This window comes from Ambystoma mexicanum, chromosome 6p (genome assembly GCF_040938575.1).
Source record: "Ambystoma mexicanum isolate Mex_15411 chromosome 6p, UKY_AmexF1_1, whole genome shotgun sequence".
Classification (NCBI taxonomy): Eukaryota; Metazoa; Chordata; class Amphibia; order Caudata; family Ambystomatidae; genus Ambystoma; species Ambystoma mexicanum.
This window is the reverse complement of record NC_090935.1, coordinates 759,931,214-759,951,545: the sequence shown is the minus strand read 5'-3', so window position 1 is coordinate 759,951,545 and position 20,332 is coordinate 759,931,214. Positions and strand designations below refer to the sequence as shown.

Sequence of the window (20,332 nt, the reverse complement as noted above, 5' to 3'; positions counted from 1 at the left end):
TTCCCAAATGGTTGGGTCACTCCTGGTTTATATTGTCTGTCGAACTGATCTATCGCCTTGATCGGCACCTTTGCGGGGCCGAACAGGTCCATTAGAGGCTCCCCGATTTGTTGTAGTATAGTAGCAGTATCATAGCCCCTTCCTCAGGCCTGGGTGGAGGGGACCATAGCTATATCATGGATGGTAGGTTGATCATTCACAGTCAGTGTTATCCTTGCGTGATTATTGCACCCAGTTTGCCTTAATGGCTATGGGCCTGGTTGGCCGTGTGGATGGGAAACAGTTATGCCAACTGCTCCTTAGATGTTGTTATGGCAATCCTGTCTTTGACTTGCTCATCAGGATTGCTTGGAGCCAGTGCACCATTAGTCGCTTTCGCCTTGTCTGGCAGGGCTGACCGCTTACACACGCCTAGGTGTGTCTAGTTGCAGCAAGTGCTACCAATCATGCCGGTCATTTAGATCCAGACAAGAAGAAATAGAGATATATATTTTAATCAATAGACATAAAAATATGTAAAAAAAACATTCAGACATGATTTTGTGTGAAACAAAAACCAGAAATACATTTTGTTGAAACAAATTATCGCGTAAAACAACAATTTATCAGGGTCATAGTTGTTACTTGAATCAGAAAAAAACACAAATCACATGTAATGGCAACATTGTGAGGTTAGTAAGGGTGTGTGGCAGACTGATGAATTTGTAAATAGCTTGTCCTTGGCTCTGTCGACAGAGAAATGTGTTTCTGGGAAACAGCAACAGTTTTTTGTAAACAAACACTCTATAGCTGAATTTAAACCGCTATTCGATGTGTGCTGAACCCGTCTTCAGGACATTGGATAATGACATTGCAAAATTGGTGTCAAGAAAAAGGTACATCAGTGGACCCTTCATATTGTGGCAATCTAAAAACCGAAACACAAACAACCGTATTGGTATTTGAATAAAAACCCGAACAAGAGGGGTAACACCTCTATCTAGGTGCACGTGCAGCTATTGGCACTAACCTTTTAATTGCTTCTGTGGCGTGTGTGGTGTCGAATATGGGAAACAAGTTGACCAGAATCGACTGTTGCAGGTGCGGAAACTCACAGTTACTGGAACTAAAAGGCAAAAAATGAGATTTGGCCTTATAAACTCACATTTACTCGTTGTTCCTCGATGTTATTTATCCTTATGTGCACCGTTTTATACTAATGCACTTCATGTAATAAATACGTGATGGTCATTATTTTATTTTATTCAAAACTCATCTGAATGAATATTATCTGAAGTGCCAAATGTTAAATGAATGACCAGTAAGGCAACTCACTTCCTCGCATATTGATTAGCGATTTCTATGAAGACAGGCTTTCAATGGCATACTTGGTGTTGGTAATAGTTCAACCATACACATGCACACAAAATTTGCGTGCAATATATTGTTCTTGATAGCTATTTCTATTAATGCCCAAAGTTTACCTTAATAGCGAGGAGGGGAGGTATTCCCGTGAGGTAAGTCAAACCGCCGTATGTCTGTGCAACCGGCGTGTAAAGACTCCATTCATGGATACGAATTAGTCAACACCTCGTAACAGAGCGCCAGCCATCCATAAGGTATAGTGCGCGAAGCTGATGCGGAACAAGTCAGCAGAATTTCTTTAGTATATGCGCGAGTGCCGTGTTGTTATAGACTCGATCAAGAAGGTTGCTCTTCCGGCGAGCCCGGATGTTGTTGCACGGAAGAGACCGTTGAGCTAGACCGTCGCAGGAAAAGGCTGTGCCGCGGGTCAAAGCGGGCGTCATCTTGAAATAAAAAATGGCGGAGATCCCTCATATACAACTAGCAACGCCATTTTTAAAGGGGAAGAACATTCAAAGTGTCTCAACCAAAGGGATGGAATATGTGGGTTAATTCTTGTTTAGGTTAACTACCAACATAATAGAAAAAAGGTGGCGAATCAGGGACAGCCCATAAATGAGTGTCAATTAGATTACAGATTGCGTGCAAACATTAGAGATGGAGCATGGGCAAACCAACGAGTGCATCACAGTTGCACACAACACATGGCGCTATACTAATTATGTATGTGAAGACGCACTGTGTTCAAAAGGAGAGACAAAAACAGAACATGTGTTTCAAACGGAAGACTTTCGAAGAACCTGTATCATACGATGTAATGGTGCAAAGTCATTTGTGCAAAAAGAGACTCCACTCTATGCCGACGTTCAGGCCTGCTTGTATGGTATTAAGCTTGTAGATCCATTTTTGGTCTAGTTGTCTTAACTCACGATCTCTGTCACCCCCCCGGGGTTGAGCTGGCACTGTTTGAATTACATACCATTCTATGTCTTTTATGGTATGCTTGGCCTTAGTGAAATGAGCCACCAGTGGTTTATCTGGTACAGAATTTTTCACGCAAGAGCGATGTTCGCAGATTCTCTGCTTTATTGGTCTCTTAGTTTTGCCAATATACATAAGGCCACAAGGGCAAGTAATGGCATAAATAGCCCATGGTGTATTACAATTCGTGAAGTTTTTCAAGTACCAGGGGCGGCCATTTAGAATAACAGACTTGATGTTTTTTGTCAGGCCACACACTGAGCAATTCCCACATTTAAAATGGCCAATGGTAAGTGCCATAATGTTGTTTGTTGCGAGATGGTAGATGTTTTAGAGTTATTGTAAGTGTGGACCAGTTTGTCACGAAGATTAGGCATGCGTTTAAAGGCAAAACGTGGTTTTTTAATCGAAAAATCTTCGGTTTGGATTAAAGGCCAATGCTTTAGAATACAACGGCGTAAATCGTTACTAACCCTCTTGTTCGGGTTTTTATTCAATTACCAATACGGTTGTTTGTGTTTTGGTTTTTAGATTGCCACAATATGAAGGGTCCACTGATGTACCTTTTTCTTGACACCAATTTTGCGATGTCACTATCCAATGTCCTGAAGACGGGTTCAGCACACAACGAATAGCGGTTTAAATCAGCTATAGAGTGTTTGTTTACAAAAAACTGTTGCTGTTTCCCAGAAACACATTTCGAGGGGATTGGGTCCTCCGACGTATTCCATATCTATGACATGTAATCACCATAGCTGTGCTGCTTCGGAAACTTTTTTCGGCGTCTGCGTCCTGCGTCGATGACGTCGATGCGCCGTCGTCGAGGACCTCCTCCAACGTCCGACGTCATCTGATGCGATAAGTAGGACGCACGACGCCCGTAGCCTCAGTTCCGTTTTTTCTGCGAACGTGTTGCTTCGTGATTCTCGGTTCACGCCTCGACTCTTTAGAGTTCTGTTCTTCTCGGTTCTTCGAACCTGTTCGTTTTGTGAAAATCCTTCGTGTGAAGATGTCTTCTACTTCGTCTTCGACCCCGCGTCCGGGTTTCAAGAAGTGCGGGGAGTGTGGGTCCAAGATGTCGGTGACGGACTCGCACGACGCCTGCCTCTGGTGCCTCGGGGAGGCCCACGACACGGATGACTGTATCGACTGCCAGTCGCTCACGTCCAAAGCCTTACGCGAACGTAAGAAGAAGTTGTCGGTAGGTTGGGTGTCCAAGCCCAGGAAGTCTAAGTCTGCGGGGCTTTCGACGGGTGATTCGAGGGGTGACTCTCCGCGTCATCGTCGGAAGTCTCGTGGGTCTCCTTCTAGGAGTCGGTCTCGCCACTCCTCAGCCTCTTCGAGGCATTCTCGGAAGCGCCGACACCGGTCATCTTCCAGGTCCTCTAAGGAGGACTCTGCCCGGCACGTCGCTTACCCCACCAGCCATGCGACGCCGGAGGAATGGGCTTCCTTCGGGAAGAAAATGCTGGCGATTCTTGAGTCGCAGGGTACTAAGCCGTCCGCGCCCCCGAGTGGGGTCGGTCGTGAGAGGTCGGAAGACACCGCTCGCAAGAGTGGTAGGCACGAGTCACGGGAGAGGTCCCGTTCGGACAAGGAGACTCGTTCTCGACGTACCCGTTCCAGGTCCCGGTCCTCGACGCGTTCAAGACCGTGTGCACCTCTGAGGTCTTCGAGGAAGACATCGACGTCTGAGGCGTCGAGGGCGTCGACAGGCTTTCTCGAGGCTCCTGCTCCCAGGAAGTCGTCGAAGCCGTCGACGCTCAGGTCGTCGAGGGACACGCTCGGGGCTCCGGCCTCGAGGGCTGTGTCGACGCCGCCGATGCTGGCGGCGCTGCATCTGACGTCGACGCCGATTTCCTCGACGCCGATGCCGGTTCTCTCGGCGCCGATTCGCTCGACGCCATCGACGCCTTTCGTGTCGGAGGTACCCCGTGGCACTGGAGGACCCCCTAGGAAGGCTCTGGTTAAGAGCAAGCACTCTCGGGTGCCTTCTTTTCGCCACCTGGACTATATTTCAGAGGCGGATGAGGATTCTGATTGCCTGGTTCCTAGTCAGGTTCCAGATGAAATTGTCTCGGGCCATAGTCAGTTTGACGATTTGAGACAGTCACTGCATGATGCCAGTGGACTGGACACCTCTCCGTAGGTGGAGTTTTGTAGGCCTGAGCCTGGCTCTCATGCCGATTCCTTGTACCGGCGCCTTATGGCTAGGGTTTCTGAGTACTTGGGATGGTCTGCTCCCCCAGGGGAGTTTGTGCTGGATGATCTGACGGACATCCTTGATGTTGGTCCCCCAACTGATCCGGTACTGCCGTTCCATATGGCTTTACAGAGAAGGGTGGCGGCGGCTTGGACTGCTCCGGAGAGTCTCCCGGCGGTAGGCAGATCCTTGTCGTGAAAATACCGTCCAGCCAGTAGCGACCCCTGCTACTTGACCAGGCACCCCACTCTGGAGAGTTTGGTGGTGCAGGCGGCCACGGCCCCGGCAAAGCAGGCGTCGTACCCTACCATCCCTCCTGATAGGGACGACAATCGTTTTGATGGCTGGGCGAAGAAAGTGTTTTCTTCTGGTGGTATGGCGGTTCAGGCGGCCAACTCCATTTGTGCCTTGTCTCGTTTCACACACACTCTGTGGAACTGTGTTGCGTTAGCGGCTGAACATATTCCCGAAGGGGACGAACAGGATGGTTTCCTTGCTATGGTCCAGGATGGTAAGGATGCCATGTGTGAGTCCGTTCAGTCGGGTTTGGACTTAGCTGAATGCGTCAGTAGGTCCATGGCAGCGACCACCGTGATACGCAGGTTTGCGTGGTTGCAGAAGTCGGGGTTTGCTCCTGATGTGCAGTCTCGGCTCCTCAACATGCCCTTTGACGGTGAACACCTTTTTGGCAGCAAGGCTGACGAGAGCCTTGAGAGGTTGCTGACCTCGAAAGCTGCAGCGAAGTCGTTGGGCGCTGCAGTTCGCCAACCTCCGCCTTTTCGTCCTAGGGGACAGCAGTGGAGGGGTGGTTCCTTTCGCTATTACTCGTCCTTCAGTAAAGCGAGAGGAGCTGGCAGTCAAAGAGGCCAACGCAGGGGTACCAGAGGTGGACGACAGGGAACCCGTGGTGCCAAGGCCGCTCGGGCAGTTGACTCTTTGCCCTCAGGTAACGCCGCGGCCGCTCCCACTCAGTCATGAGGCCATGTCCCATGGTTCGCCGGTTGGGGGAAGGCTGGCGCAGCATCTTGTAGAGTGGCAAGCCATTACTTCAGATGTGTGGGTTCTGGAGATCATAACCCACGGCTACTATCTTCCCTTTCGGCACAGGCCTCGCGACAATCCACCGGGGAACCTCTCTTTGCAGAGTCCGGATCCGCTCCTTGCGCAGGAAATTCAAGCCCTGCTGGAGAAAGGCGCCATAGAACTGGTGCCTGTAGCGGAGAGGAACAAGGGATGGTATTCCCCTTATTTTTTGATTTCGAAGAAAGACGGGGGATTGAGACCCATCATGGACTTGCGCGGTTTGAACAAACTCCTCAGGAAGGACACGTTCAAGATGGTTACTCTCTCTCAAGTCCTCCAGGCCCTTCAGCTTCAGGACTGGTTGGTGTCACTCGACCTCAAGGATGCTTACTTCCATGTGCCGATCCATCCCAAGCACAAGAAGTACCTGAGGTTCGCGGTTGGCGACTCGCACTTTCAGTTTCGGGTCCTGCCGTTCGGATTGACCTCCGCCCCGAGGGTTTTCACCAAGCTCATGGTGGTGGTGGCAGCGCATCTCAGGCAAGGGGGGATTCACGTCTACCCCTACCTGGACATCTGTCCGTCACCTGCCACTCCCTTCACAGGCTGGGCTTCTCCCTCAATTTAAAGAAGTCCCATTTGACGCCAACACAGCGGCTCCAGTACATCGGAGCAGTGCTCGACACTTCCCTGGGGCAGTGTTTTCCTCCCCAGGTGAGGGCTCTTCACATTCAGCAGATGGTGCACAAGTTTCAGCATGCCCAGACGCTCCCAGCGTTCGAGTTCTTGAGGTTGCTCAGCCTCATGGCATCCTGCATTGTTCTGGTGCCAGAGGTTCGCCTGCGGATGAGATCTTTGCAGTGGGCGCTCAAGACGCAATGGTCGCAGTCCTCCGGCAGGATGTCGGACCCGGTTCAGGTGCCGCCCTCGGTCGCCCGGGACCTTCTGTGGTGGGCCGTCGAAGGCAACTTGATGAAGGGGGCTCCATTTTGGCTTCCCTGGCCGGAGGTGACGATCGTGACGGATGCATACCTCACGGGTTGGGTAGCTCATGCCAACGGGCTGACAGTCAGCGGTCGTTGGTCTCCGTCGGAGTCCAGACTCCATATCAATCTGTTGGAGCTGAGGGCCGTCAGGCTAGCCCTGAAGGCTTTTCTGCCGACTGTGCGAGGAAAGAGTGTCCTGATCCTGACGGACAACACAGTGGCCATGCACTACCTCAACAAAAAGGGGGGGGCAGGGTCACTTCCTCTGTGCAGGGAGGCGATGCAGCTCGAGTTCTGGGCCATCCAGCAGGAAGTTTCGATCTCGGCAGTTCATCTTGCCGGAGACGAAAACGTGACGGCGGACGCTCTGAGCAGGCAGAGCACGATCTCTCACGAGTGGGAGTTGGCTCAGGAGATTCTCCTGGAGATCTTCGCCCTTTGGGGGACCCCTCAAGTGGATCTCTTCGCCTCCAGTTTCAACCGGAAGTGCGAAAGGTTTTGCTCGCGGGAATTTCCTCCAAAAGGAGCCTTAGGAGACGCGTTCGTGGTGGAGTGGTCGTTCCCGCTGCTGTACGCGTTTCCTCCAGTCCCCGTCATCCCGCAAGTGCTGCGGAGGTTCGGTTCCCGGATGATCCTCATTGCTCCGGCGTGGGCTCGGAGGACGTGGTACCCGGACCTTCTCGACTTGTCCATCTGCCCTCCGCGTCGTCTTCCCTACCGAGACAATCTGCTCTCACGGGAGGGGGGTCAGGTTCTCCATCCAGAGGTCAGATCACTCAACCTTCACGCTTGGCTTCTGAAAGGTTGAGGTATAAGGATTGGGACCTCCCTGAAGACGTGATGGAGGTGTTGCGTTCGGCCCGAAGGCCAGCAACAAAGTCTCTGTACCGTTGCCGTTGGCGTAAGTTCTGCGACTGGTGCCGAGTTCAGAATGTGGATCCTTTTGCATGTGACATCCCGCTGGTTCTGTCCTTTTTACTTTCTTTGGCCCACAGGGGCTTGCAAGTGGGTACCATTAAAGGTTACCTGGCGGCGCTGTCCATCTTTAAGCGCTCGTCTGAAGGGTGTTCTTACTTTAAAATCCCTTTAATTTCACAGTTTCTGAAAGGGCTCACTAATGTGTTCCCTCCGTCACCTTTCCTGGTGCGCGGTTGGGATTTAAACCTTGTTCTTAAGTTTCTTATGGGTTCTCCGTTTGAGCCTTTACATTCTTGCCCTTTGAGGCTGTTAACTCTGAAAACTGTGTTTTTAGTTGCGGTTACTTCCGCTCGCAGAGTGAGTGAGTTACAGGCACTTTCAGTTAAGCCACCCTTCACTGTATTTCACGAGGACAGGGTTGTCGTTAGAGTTCGTCCTTCTTTTCTTCCGAAGGTAGTGACAGAATTTCATTTGGCCCAGAAGGTTGTTCTTCCGGCATTCTATCCTCCTCCGCATCCTGGTAAGGAAGAGGAGAGGCTCCATAGGCTTGATCCTAGGAGAGCTTTAAGCTTTTATGTTTCACGCATGTCCCGGATCAGAGTTGACGATCAACTCTTTATTGGTTACGCTGGAAAGCGTTTAGGGCAAGCTGTGACGAAACAGACTTTGTCTCGCTGGATTATTTTGGCCATCTCGGAGTGCTACCGCTTGGCGGGTAAGGACCCACCGGCTGGCTTGCGGGCCCATTCTACCAGGGGTATGGCTGCATCTACTGCCCTGCAGAGGGGTGTTCCTATTCGCAACATCTGTGATGCAGCCACCTGGGCTTCAGTACATACATTTGTACGTCACTATTCCCTCGATTCCATCCGAGCACAGGATCTGGCCTTTGGCAAGGTGGTCCTTTGCTCTGCTATTTGATTGGCAATTCTAAATTTTGATTCTAAATTCTTTCCCTCCTCCTTGCTCTGGTACTGCTTTGGGAGTCTGTCATAGATATGGAATACGTCGGAGGACCCAATCCCCTCGAAGAACGAGTTACTTTCTTACCTGGTAACGTTCTTTCGATGGGATGGTCCGACGACGTATTCCATATCGCTCCCGCCCTGCCTTCCCCGCTGCAGAATTTCTTTGCGATTGCAGCTTACGTTCCGCAAGGCTTTGTGTCTGACTGGCAGTTGGCTAGTGTCACACGTTCTGGGGGAAAAAACTACAACTGAGGCTACGGGCGTCGTGCGTCCTACTTATCACATCGGATGACGTCGGAGGAGGTCCTCGAAGACGGCGCATCAACGTCATGGACGCAGGACGCAGACGCCGAAAAAAGTTTCCGAAGCAGCACAGATGTGGTGATTACATGTCATAGATATGGAATACGTCGTCGGACCATCCCATCGAAAGAACGTTACCAGGTAAGAAAGTAACTCGTTCTTCTCTGTGTCGACAGAGCCAAGGACAAGCTATTTACAAATTCATCAGTCTGCCACACACCCTTACTAACCTCACAATGTTGCCATTACATGTGATTTTTGGTTTTTTCTGATTCAAGTAACAACTATGACCCTGATAAATTGTTTTACGTGATAATTTGTTTCAACAAAATGTATTTCTGGTTTTTGTTTCACACAAAATCATGTCTGAATGTTTTTATACATATTTTTATATCTATTGATTAAAATATATATCTCTATTTCTTCTTGTCTGGATCTAAATGACCGGCATGATTGGTAGCAGTTGCTGCAACTAGACACACCTAGCCGTGTGTAGGCGGGTAGCTGTTCTGTGGCAATTCCCTTATGTATCCGTTTAGATTTGGTCCTCAGCCACACAGCCCCCTAAAAAAGAGGACCTCCCAGCTCTAATTGCTTGTATTTCTATACCTGGCAGGGCTGACCTCCATTCCTTGCTCCCACCGCATCCATCTTTGTCGAGAACTGCTCATTAGTCAGGGGCCTTTCTATAGTCCCAGGTGGTATTTTGCATGATTTATTAGGACTATCACTGTCTGTGGTCAGGTATTCTTCTACTTCAATCAGACTATTGGAGCTTGTTGCTGATTCCATGTCTAATGAAGACTCATTCTGTATTGTGAACACCTTTGCCCGTACATTATTTACTTAGGTTTTGCCTTCTCCGTTTAACCTCCGTTCTTGATCCGTGCTTTCTGCCTCGTTAATCTCTGAATGCAGTAGTGCATTTCTTAAGTACTTCCTTGAGTCTTTCTTTAACTGGTTCCTCCTGCCATTCATAGTATTTTTTGGTGCTTTTTTAGAGATCTTTGGAGATGGCAACTTATTCATTATAGATTCTTTTGTCGTGGCTGGAGGTCTTTCCTCCGTTCTGTCACCAATTCCCACTGCTATTTCTGTGAAGGTTTTTGTAGTTCCTTTCATCTCAAAGTAGCTGGAGCTTAAAATATACATTTTTACATTCAGCTCCGATAGGATCAGCGTATGAGCTCTCACTTCATCCCTGATATTATCATACAGGGCTACTTGCGCACTCAGAATGGAATTGAGTGCCGATATTGATGGAGATGATAATTTGATACTTATCCGCTTCACGTAATGTATGGTGGAGTACATTCGATCTGCTTGCTTCCGGACCTTGAGCTAAATTGCTAAGGGACATCAGTTCAACCAATTCTGAGGGGGAACCTACCATGGGATCACACTCCCCAAAAAGAGGTCCTTGAGGACTAAGAAACCTCCCCACTGGTTGTCGCTCACTTCCAGATTCCACCGGTAGCATGCTCATGTTCTCCATAACACCCCCTTCGACACAGCCTAGTTCTCCAACACCCTAAAGGAAGCTAATATCACTCATGTTGTTCTGACCTACATTCAAAGACGAATATGGTCGGGTAGTCTTAGCAACTGTACTAGCTCCCACAGGTTTAAAGAAGCTTTATAATCTCTGAAGCATGTGGGGTAGCCATATTCTCCTCTAGGCTAATATCCGCTGTCGTAGTACTTGTGCTATAGGCATAGTTTCAAGCCAAGTAGCAGAGGTATTCTGACTGCTTACCAAAGCTATGGATTGCTTGCCTCAGCTATGCACAGCCTGGCGCAGATGGCACTTAGAAGTTTTTTTTCTTGCTGTACTTGTGGTTGAATAACATCAGCCAAGGTGATCAAATCTCCAGACATTGCTTCCAGTGATACTGGAGATGCATGTGTTGTTTCAGTTGGAGGCTTGTGATTTTGTGATTTTTGTTTATTAGTTTGCTTTCGTAGAACTGACAATGTAGACTGTTTTTTCCTAGTTAGTGCTGATGGCATCCGTGTTTCTTGTTTGTTAGTCTTTGTCTTAGCTTGCAGACAGTTAAGTGGTGAGGCACAATGTAAGGGGGCACCTTAAGTCTGAAGTCTTTCCAACCTTGTGCTACTGCACTGACAGTCGGCTACTCGCAGTCTCTTCCCGGCCAGACCTAGGGCAAGTAGTACAAGAGATGGGTGCAAAAGGAATGCTACAGCATGTGCTCTTTTACCCTTTAATCTTGGCCTTGGTGTTAGTATTCAAATTCACTCTATTAGATAGCTGAAATCAACCTGCTGTCGTTTGATAATTTACCCAGGTTAACTGTATTGTTTGTTATTCAGCAGGCTTTCAGCTTTGTACTGTCAGGAACCTCAAAGGCACAATCGCCAGCAGTCACTTTCAAAAAGAGAAAAGGGTTTGCTATCAAAATATTGCAAAAGAAAAAAGGTTTGCTATCAAAATACTGCATCTAATTCTTGCAAGGCGGTTGAACAGAGGCTCACCTTTTTACTTTGTACGTTATCTTGGGCAATCACATAGCATGTGAAGTCCACAATTCAACTGCTGCTGTTTAAAGGGATAGAGCACTACGTGATCAAAATAGTTCGTCCAATAACGAAGCTCCGCCAGTACGTTCCTTTACATTCCACAACGGTCCACCCACAAACCACTTCAGACCATTTATGTAACCAGTATTGAGCTATTGTGATGTCCGTTGATGATTTTATGTGGTCCTTTGTGCATCAGCTGGGTGTCCCCCAGCACCTATACGCCCGGACCCTGTGCCCAGGCACAACAGAAATGATGTGTGGAGGGTTCTGGAAGACTGGGGTGGGGGAGTTGCTGAGTGAGCGACCACAGTCCTGTTTTAAATGTTATCCTTGCTTAAATAAATGCACTTCTTTCACCAATGTCATCTCTTTGCACAGAGTAAAAGTAGATTGCAAATTTTTTTTAAAAATTCAGAACCTTTTTTAAACCACCTGCAGACTTCGACTGTGGCCCAATGTTTGAAAAACAGATGGGAGGGTGCTACGTTGTAGCTCACCCACCTTATAAGACCAACAGCTTCCCCAATTCACCTGACGACTGAAGGTAGTGGGCTAATGATCCATAGTAGCGTCGGGTTAGTTGAGTAGGTTTAGTTAGATTCCCGTAGTGTTATACCAAAACACAAACACTGCCACAACACCCCAGCAGTCTTCCGACTAACCAGCCTCTGCTCCACTAGGCTCACCGCTGCTCCTGCTAGTCGCTTTTCAGCCTTCGCTGCTGCTTCACTGCTACCCGCTGCCAACTGTGCTTGGACGCCACACACCGCGCACAGGCTCAGGATGATCACAGCAATCCGAGAAATCTGAGGAAAGGACCTCTGAACGTAACCAGCCCCAGTAACTTTTACAAACTTCCACAATGTCTTGCAATTATCGTTGTCATACATAGATACATTTTGAACTACATGAAAGTGTTTATGCTCTAACATGTACATTAAAACATTAATAAAATGTTTCATTAGCATTTTTTTAAAGTTAATATACATAAAACAGAAAAGTTAATTTCTTGCAATTCAAAATTTGACTTTTTACATTTATTTTCAAAAGGTTCTTATATTGGGGATAAGGTACAACTGGTTTATAGTGAAAATATCAACTGCAAAAATGTTGACTGCAAAAATGTCGAGAAAAAAAAATGTCCAATTTTTTTTTTGTATTTTTTTTTTTTTTAATGGGTGAGGTTCCCCCCCAAACCCCTGTTTATTTTTACTAGCTTTTTTTCGGCATTTTTTTTTTCGACATGTTTGCATTTGACTTTTTGCAGTCAACATTATAACTGGACACCGGAACAACTATAAGGGGTGATAGGGAAGCCATCATACAAATTAATTTCAAATGTTTCATCATTTAAATATTAACATCTGTAACACTAAAATAAAATTTAAATAATGTATTGATGTATTAATAAAATGTAAGTATATTTTTACATTCTTCCTCAATTTCTGGGCATTTTCGTCATGATACCCAGAACACTTTTGAACAAGTAAGTGTTCATGTTAAAATATGTACATTATAAGAACCGTGTAGTGGTATTGGTTTAAGTGTGTAAGTGTGTGTGTGTGTGTGTGTGTGTGTGTGGGGGTGTGTGTGTGTGTGGGTGTGTGTATATATTTCTGAGACTTGTGAAATCTGCTTAGATCACATGCTGTGCATAGGGACACCTAGTGGAAGCTGCAGAGTACTACAGTTTGTTTTTCGAAACTCGAAAAGGGGCGTCGAACTAGGGCGTGTCAGTAATACTATCCCTAGTGTGACGTCCACTGTACCCATGACCCCTCACGCGTGTAGGACCCTCAGATTGTTTTTTTCCGCCATACTTGTCGGAAGCATAATCGCAGAGTTCCCTGGCTTTTAGCCATTTATAATAGAATTATCAAAAAATCCCCGTTCTCACACCCTACGTCGAAGATCACCAAAGATCGACATCGGTACTCGAGACAGAGGAAAAACAGCCGTCGGGACTACACGATGGACTTTAGGCCTTGGAAGGCCTCTGGCCTCGCCCCGTGCCTCGGAAGGCCTCTGGCCTCGGCCCAGGCCTCGGCCCTGTGCAAGTTGGGAGAGTGGGTGGTGGATTTACACACACTTGTTTCCTACATATACCTGCCCGCTGCCAAATATTGATGTATGGAGAGTACTCCCTTTAAATTCTGCCCGAAGTGCAACCGTATGTTTCCCTGGGTAGACAAACATAATACTTGTAACGTGTGTCTTCCAAGGGACCATCCCGAGGCAAATTGTAGAGCTTGTAAGCTCTTCAAAGCCAAGACACTCGAGGACCGCTCGACCAAGCGTTGGCCCGACAACGCCAGGTAACTCGAGGCCATGGACGCAGTGGGTTCCTTCAGCGATGGCAGCAACGCCGCCCTATCGGCCGGCGAGGGCACAGGGGTGTCGTCGGGCACCCATGCGCAAGTCCCCAACCTCAGAGGACTGACCGGCGGTTCAGTTATGGGGACATCACCCGGTGGCAAGAGGGCAACAAACACACCTCTTCCACCAAACACACTAACCCCACCCGAGATTCGACACGTGTGTCGAGTGATCGGCATAAGAAGGCACAGAGAGAGCGGTCTGCCGATTCGGTGTCCTCTGGGCGTTACAGGTCACGGTCGCCTCATGACACACAGCAACCGTCCACGATTGCTAAAAGTGCCACATTACCAAAAGTCACAGAAGTATTGTCATCAGAGGACGAATCCGACCTCTTCCCCCAGGTAGCACGTTCGACGACTACTCCTGTAGTTCGTTCGAAGTCCGCTTCCGAGATTCAACGCCCCTCTTCCAAGACTCCCGAATCTCGTGATTCCACCTCCGATTCTCGACGCCAAGCGTAGAAAGATTCAGGAAACCCCAAAGGGTCAGGAAAACATTCCTCTACACATGGGAAAGGGGAAAAACAACATAAGAAAGCCTCTGAACACCAGGTTCAGAAGGAGAAACACAAAGAAAGATCCAAGGGTCCCGACCCTGTCACCAAGGGAAAGTTTGTCCCTCCCCTGCTCACGGATCAGAGATAAGTAGGGAACCTCATCGGGAGAGGGTTATCCCCAGTTCTAGACAATGGGACTCCGAGGACATTGATAGAGTAATGAGGAGGATGTCCTTTTTTGTAGATTTCTACGAAAAAGACCAACATTTCTTCCATAGCTATCAGAGTACTCCAGCTACCTCTGCCTCTTCAGGATCCAAAGACCCTCAACCTCCTACTAAGAGACTCTGTACTGAGACTCCAGTTCAAGGGTTGATTTCAGACCCTTTTAGTGTTGAATCTTATCAGCAGTATAGTGAGGATTCAGAAGTACAAATGCTGGATGACCAGACTGGGGTTGATTACTATGGAGACGATGAGGACCAGGAAGAGGAGGAGGAAGACGAGGCGGAGGCCTATAGTCTCGACTCCCCTATTCCCAAGGCCCCCCCCCTGTGAATGACTCACCGGTTGACAATCAGCCTTTACTTAATGAAGTTTTAGCCAAAGCTGCAGCCCATTTCCAAATTGACACTCAGGGTGCCCAAGACGAGAGAGATTTTGCAGAGGAAATTCTAGGGGACAAAAAAATCCATTGCCCAAACTATCGCCATTCTAAGATCTATTCAACGTAGAATCGATCCTTCTCTGGTGACCCCTAATCTTACTCTGGCAGTCAGCCCACGAGTAGAAAAACTATTTAGGGCCGCTCCCTCCGACCCACTCTACATAAGGGGTCAGCTAAACCCCGACTCATTAGTGGTTACAACCACCAGAAAGTGAGCGGGAACACCACTAGCATCTTCGGAAGAACCCCCGGACAAAGAGAGCAAGAGAGGGAGTAAAGTGGCATCCATGTCGGCATACCAAGCACGCATTGCCAATACCACCCCTCTGTTAGCAAGCTACAACTGCCACCAGTGGGAACAGGTAACTGCTCTCATTGCCTCTGCACCAGAACCTCTAAAGAGCCAGTTAGCCCAAATTGCATCGGACGGAAGATCAGTCTCTGGATGCATTCACAAGGCTAACTTCGACGCAGCAGACAATGCAGGAAGGCTGATAGCAGAAGGTACAGTGATTAAATGACACACTTGGCTAAGGCAGTCGGGGTTTAAATCCGAGACCCAAGCCACCCTCATAGACATGCCGGTAGACGAATATGACACCTTAAAGTCCCTTTGCCAACTAACAAATAAGACCCCAAACCAGTAAGGAAATAACCATTTTCGCACCCAAAACCCCCAGAGTGTCAATCTGGAAAAATGAATACCCTTCATTTGGATGATAGACATATCTTGATGGCCGAAGGCCAACCGTCTTATGCACAGAATTATAGAAATGCAGACTGCTATGCTTGACCAACAAGCGGCCATTTTAAACGTAGCAAGAATCGCCATTTTGCTTGTTAACCATTGCTCATTGCTTTCTGTCTAAACTGCTTTGCAGCTTGCAATTCTTGCGAATTCTGCTTACTCTGCTCAACTGTTAACATTGTCTGAATATGAAAGGGCAAGGCTGCGGGACTGAGGAGTTCGTTGAAACTCCTCATGAGCAGCCCAGAAAGGAATGCCCACGCTCCCTCTCTGTAGCCTTGAGGGAGAGCTGCAGGGCATTTAATCATTTCACAGCTGCCAGCCAGTCTCGTGCTGTGGTAGAATATGTTAGAATAAAGCAGCTAAAGGCTTGAATTATGCTCTTCTTGCGGCCCCCCTTCACAAAACTCTTTAGAGCGTGTCGGCTCCCAGGAAACGAATAGCACCTCATAGATAGCAAAGCTTGGAATGGGACTCTTCCCCCGTGTGCAGCTTGCTTCCAAGAACATAAGCACCGTGTTCTGTTCAACAACTAGAAGATGCCTCTGCACTTTTTAAATTGCACATTGTTACTAGAATAGACATCGAAAGTGTCATAATTGTCATACTCGTCGGAAATGTCCATCATCATCCCAAGTTCAAAGAAACTCAATAAAAGGGGGGTGTTAAACATGACATAGCTAATTGTATGATATGCATTTTGTATATATGTAACTGATGTACGCAACTCGCTTTCTTGCGTCCCTCGAGGTCTAGAGAATTCATGTCGCGGGGCGTGAGACCACAGTTGACCAATTGGGACTATTTTGCTTGCAATAAACCCTAGCATTGGGAATTTGAACCTCGTGTCTGGCGCATCCTTTCGTGTATGGTTATTGCCTTGTTTCCATATCGCGAGGGACCCCTAAGGGCCCCTTTCAAGATGGCGCCCGAATAAAAACCCACAGTACTTTTTGTAGATGCTAGTGATTATGGCATAGGTGCGGTTCTTATGCAAGAAGATTCAGAAGGTCTGCACACTATAGCATTTGCCTCAAGGTCACTTAAAGATCCTGAAATTAGATATTCAGTAGTTGAGAAAGAAGCTCTTGCTTGCATCTGGGGAGTTGAAAAATTCAAAAGGTTTCTGTGGGGAAGGAAATTTATGTTAGGATATCAATGTTACATAGATGGAAACAAGTTGCCCAGAGTTATTGCATATTATAATGTTAGTATGATGCTGTTTGTCCGTGCGCTCGGAATGTGGATCCCGAACCTCAAGGGTTCCGGGTTCCGAGCGCGGAGGAGAGACAGGGAAAAGACAAGGCTGTGGACGTTGGTTGAGTCCCTCCCGGGGGTCGTCACCGGACTAAAATAAAAGACTTCTTATTGACAAACTACTGAATCCCTGGTGATCATTGAACCTAACAGCTGGCGACGAGGATAAAGGATTTTTCAGACGACCCCCGGCACGATCAGCTAGAAAGGCTACGGATCGTAAAAGAAGAGTGAGCGGCCACGCATCGACATAAGCTCGGGAGAACTGTTTGGAATACAGGTACCGGCGATAATCTTATTTATCACAGAAAATGACAGTATGAAGGAGTGGTAGAAAAGAAGCCAGCACGCGAAGTGTTTACATTTAAAGCTGAAACACTTGCGTGCGCATTTCAATGCGGATCTGCTATATGCACCGATAGCGTTCCACAGCAGGACCCTACGACGTAACTGAGTCAGCTGAAAAGAGGACCCTACGGCGTGACGAACGCCGTGATCGACGTCTACACGCAACAAAAGAGAATGCACATACGGAGCGGCAGCCAAATGTAAACAACGAAGAACAATTCAGCACAGCGGAACGCTTATCGACGCATCGCGAGACGATTAACAGAGAGAGGAAACCAGCTGGACGCCGGGCGAATTTACGCTCCAACGAACTTTGCAAGTCTGGCAGAACGAGCGGACAGCCCCACATACTATAACCTAGCTGGTGAGTTACAAATTTCACAGTTATTTACAAGAGTAATAGAGGGAAAGTTGGCAAAAGAATAAACCAATCGTACCACAGCATAGTAACTACAGTCACTGGCATCATAAAATAATGGCAAATGTTCCAGCTCCAGTGTTTTTCTTACCTTCACCTGGAGAACCCAGAGTACGATGGATAGATTGGAAAGAAGGTTTCCACAAATATGCGTTAGCAGTGTTTGGGCCTAATTATTCTAATGAAAGGAAAGAAGCCTTGTTATTTCATTGTCTTGGGACAGAAGGTCAGGAAGTTCTAAGAAAATTACCAGAACCTATAGATATACCAGACACAGGCCCATATGAGAAGGCATTAGCCAAGCTGGACAAACATTATAAAATAGAGGAAAACATCATTCTAGAGAGGTACAAATTTGCTACCAGGGGGCAAAAGAATGGAGAGAGCATAGAAGATTTTATTACGGCTCTGAGGGGATTAGCGGTGAAATGTAGATTCAATCACTGTCAGGAAGAACATATACGCGATCAATTAATGATCAAATGCAACAACGACAACATTAGAAAAGAACTATGGAAGGAGAAAGATCCCACATTGGATAGAGCTATAGAGATTGCAAAGATGGTGGAACACACTGATAAATGTATAAAGTTACTCCAAGCAGACAATCATTCAAACATTGAGAAACCCAAGTTGGAGGAAAATGAGGGTGCAGTTCAGAAAGTATCAAAAGTTAATCCGAGGATGAGCTCAAGTTTTCCAAAGAGACAGTTCCAGTTTGGAAAAAAAGGCGAAGATCGACAAGAGAGTAGACCTCCAGTGGGGAAAAGTTGGAATCGTCAAGGGTTAGTCAAAGACAACAAGAATTTTTCCAGAGAGTCTAATTTCTCCAGAGGTTTTAGAGAGACAATGACAAACAGAGATTCCACGACAAGAAGGTGTTTCCGGTGTGGGAGTTTTTCACATGTAGCATCGGACAAGGAGTGTTTTGCAGTGCACATTATATGCAACAATTGTGGCATACGTGGACACATTGCCAGATGTTGTAAAAACTTTAATTCCAATTCAGGTCAAGTTTTTGATGTTAGTGTAAATAATGAGGAAGATGATTATATTGAAAATGGTAGAGAAGTGGTGTTTATGGTGAACGCCATTGATGGGAAAGTGAAGAGAAAAAAGCCTTATGCCATAGTATTGGTTAATGGGATACAAATATCGATGCTTATGGATAGTGGGGCAGATTATACATTAATAGGAGTGCAGGTATGGAAAGAGAGATTTAATTGCTGTACATTACGAGAAAACAAAATTAAGGCGAATGCATATGGTGACAAACCAATAGAGATAATAGGATATTTTGACGCTAAACTGCAGTTTAAAGATAGGAAAGCCACCACTACTATTTATGTTGCCAACAAAGGGGGAGAGTTACTCTCGTGGAGCGATCAAGCTGAGCTAAAAATCAGACTTGAAGCAGGTCATCCTGAACAGGTCTTAACAGTGAGTGGTGAGAGACTGATTGAAGAGGAACATAAGCTTGGATGTATGAAAGGATTTGTTCATAAGATACGACTAAAAAAGGGGGCGGTTCCCAAGATTGCGAGATTGCGCACCATTCCCCTGGCACTCAAGGAGGGTGTAGAAGATGAATTAAAGAGAATGAAGAATGAAGGGGTTATTGAGAGAATAGATTCTTCAGAATGGGTGAGTCCCATTGTGGTAGTCAGAAAATCCTCTGGATCTTTGAGGATATGCATTGACTTAAGACATCTTAACAGTATGGTGGTGGCAGATAGATTTCCATTACCCAGGATAGATGACCTACTTGTGGGTGTCTCTGGATCCAAAATATTTTCAATTTTAGACCTTAAGTCCGCTTATCACCAGATAGAATTGCATCCAGATTCCAGAGATTTAACAGCATTCATCACTCCTAATGGTTTATTTAGATGTGTACGTATGCCGTTTGGCTTGGTGTCGGCTGCGAGTGTATTTCAGAGTATAATGTACAGGTTACTAAGTGGAGAAAAAGGGGTAATGTACTACCAAGTTGATGTTTTAGTATGTGGCAGTGATGAGGTGGAACATGATAGACGGTTAAAAAGAGTGCTAGACATATTAGGAGAAGCTGGTCTAACAATAGCATCAGAGAAGTGTACATTCAAAGCAAGTAAAGTGGTTTATTTAGGTCACGAGATCACTGCTGAGGGAGTCAAACCCAAAGAGGATGCTATTGAAGCAATAAGAAAAATGGAAGATCCCAAATCTAAAGCAGAAGTGTTGTCGTTTTTGGGGTTAGTTGAATTCTATGGCAAATTCATTAAGAATTTGTCAGGCATGTCAAGACACATGAGAAGACTTACTCGCAAAGGCGTGATATTTAAATGGAGTGAAGACTGTAAGTTGGAGTTTGAAATGATAAAAAAGTCCATAATCAATGCTCCTATTCTAAAGACATTTGAAGAAGGGAAACCCACAGTACTTTTTGTAGATGCTAGTGATTATGGCATAGGTGCGGTTCTTATGCAAGAAGATTCAGAAGGTCTGCACACTATAGCATTTGCCTCAAGGTCACTTAAAGATCCTGAAATTAGATATTCAGTAGTTGAGAAAGAAGCTCTTGCTTGCATCTGGGGAGTTGAAAAATTCAAAAGGTTTCTGTGGGGAAGGAAATTTAAGATTTGCACTGATCATAAACCACTAGTTAGTATTTTTACAAAAGGTGGGCTGGAAGGTGTATCGAGACGCATTATGAAGTGGGTCACGGCTCTTCAAGGTTTGCAATTTACCATGATTCACATTAGTGGTGAAG

At 46.8% G+C, this 20,332-nt stretch overlaps 1 protein-coding gene across 4 annotated transcripts in view; it reads left to right on the top strand.

The window, feature by feature from the left end:
• The window catches only part of ARB2A (ARB2 cotranscriptional regulator A), a 2,893,216-nt gene that overhangs the window by 2,184,255 nt on the left and 688,629 nt on the right, over nt 1-20,332 (top strand). The gene's annotated exons all lie outside the window — the stretch shown is intronic.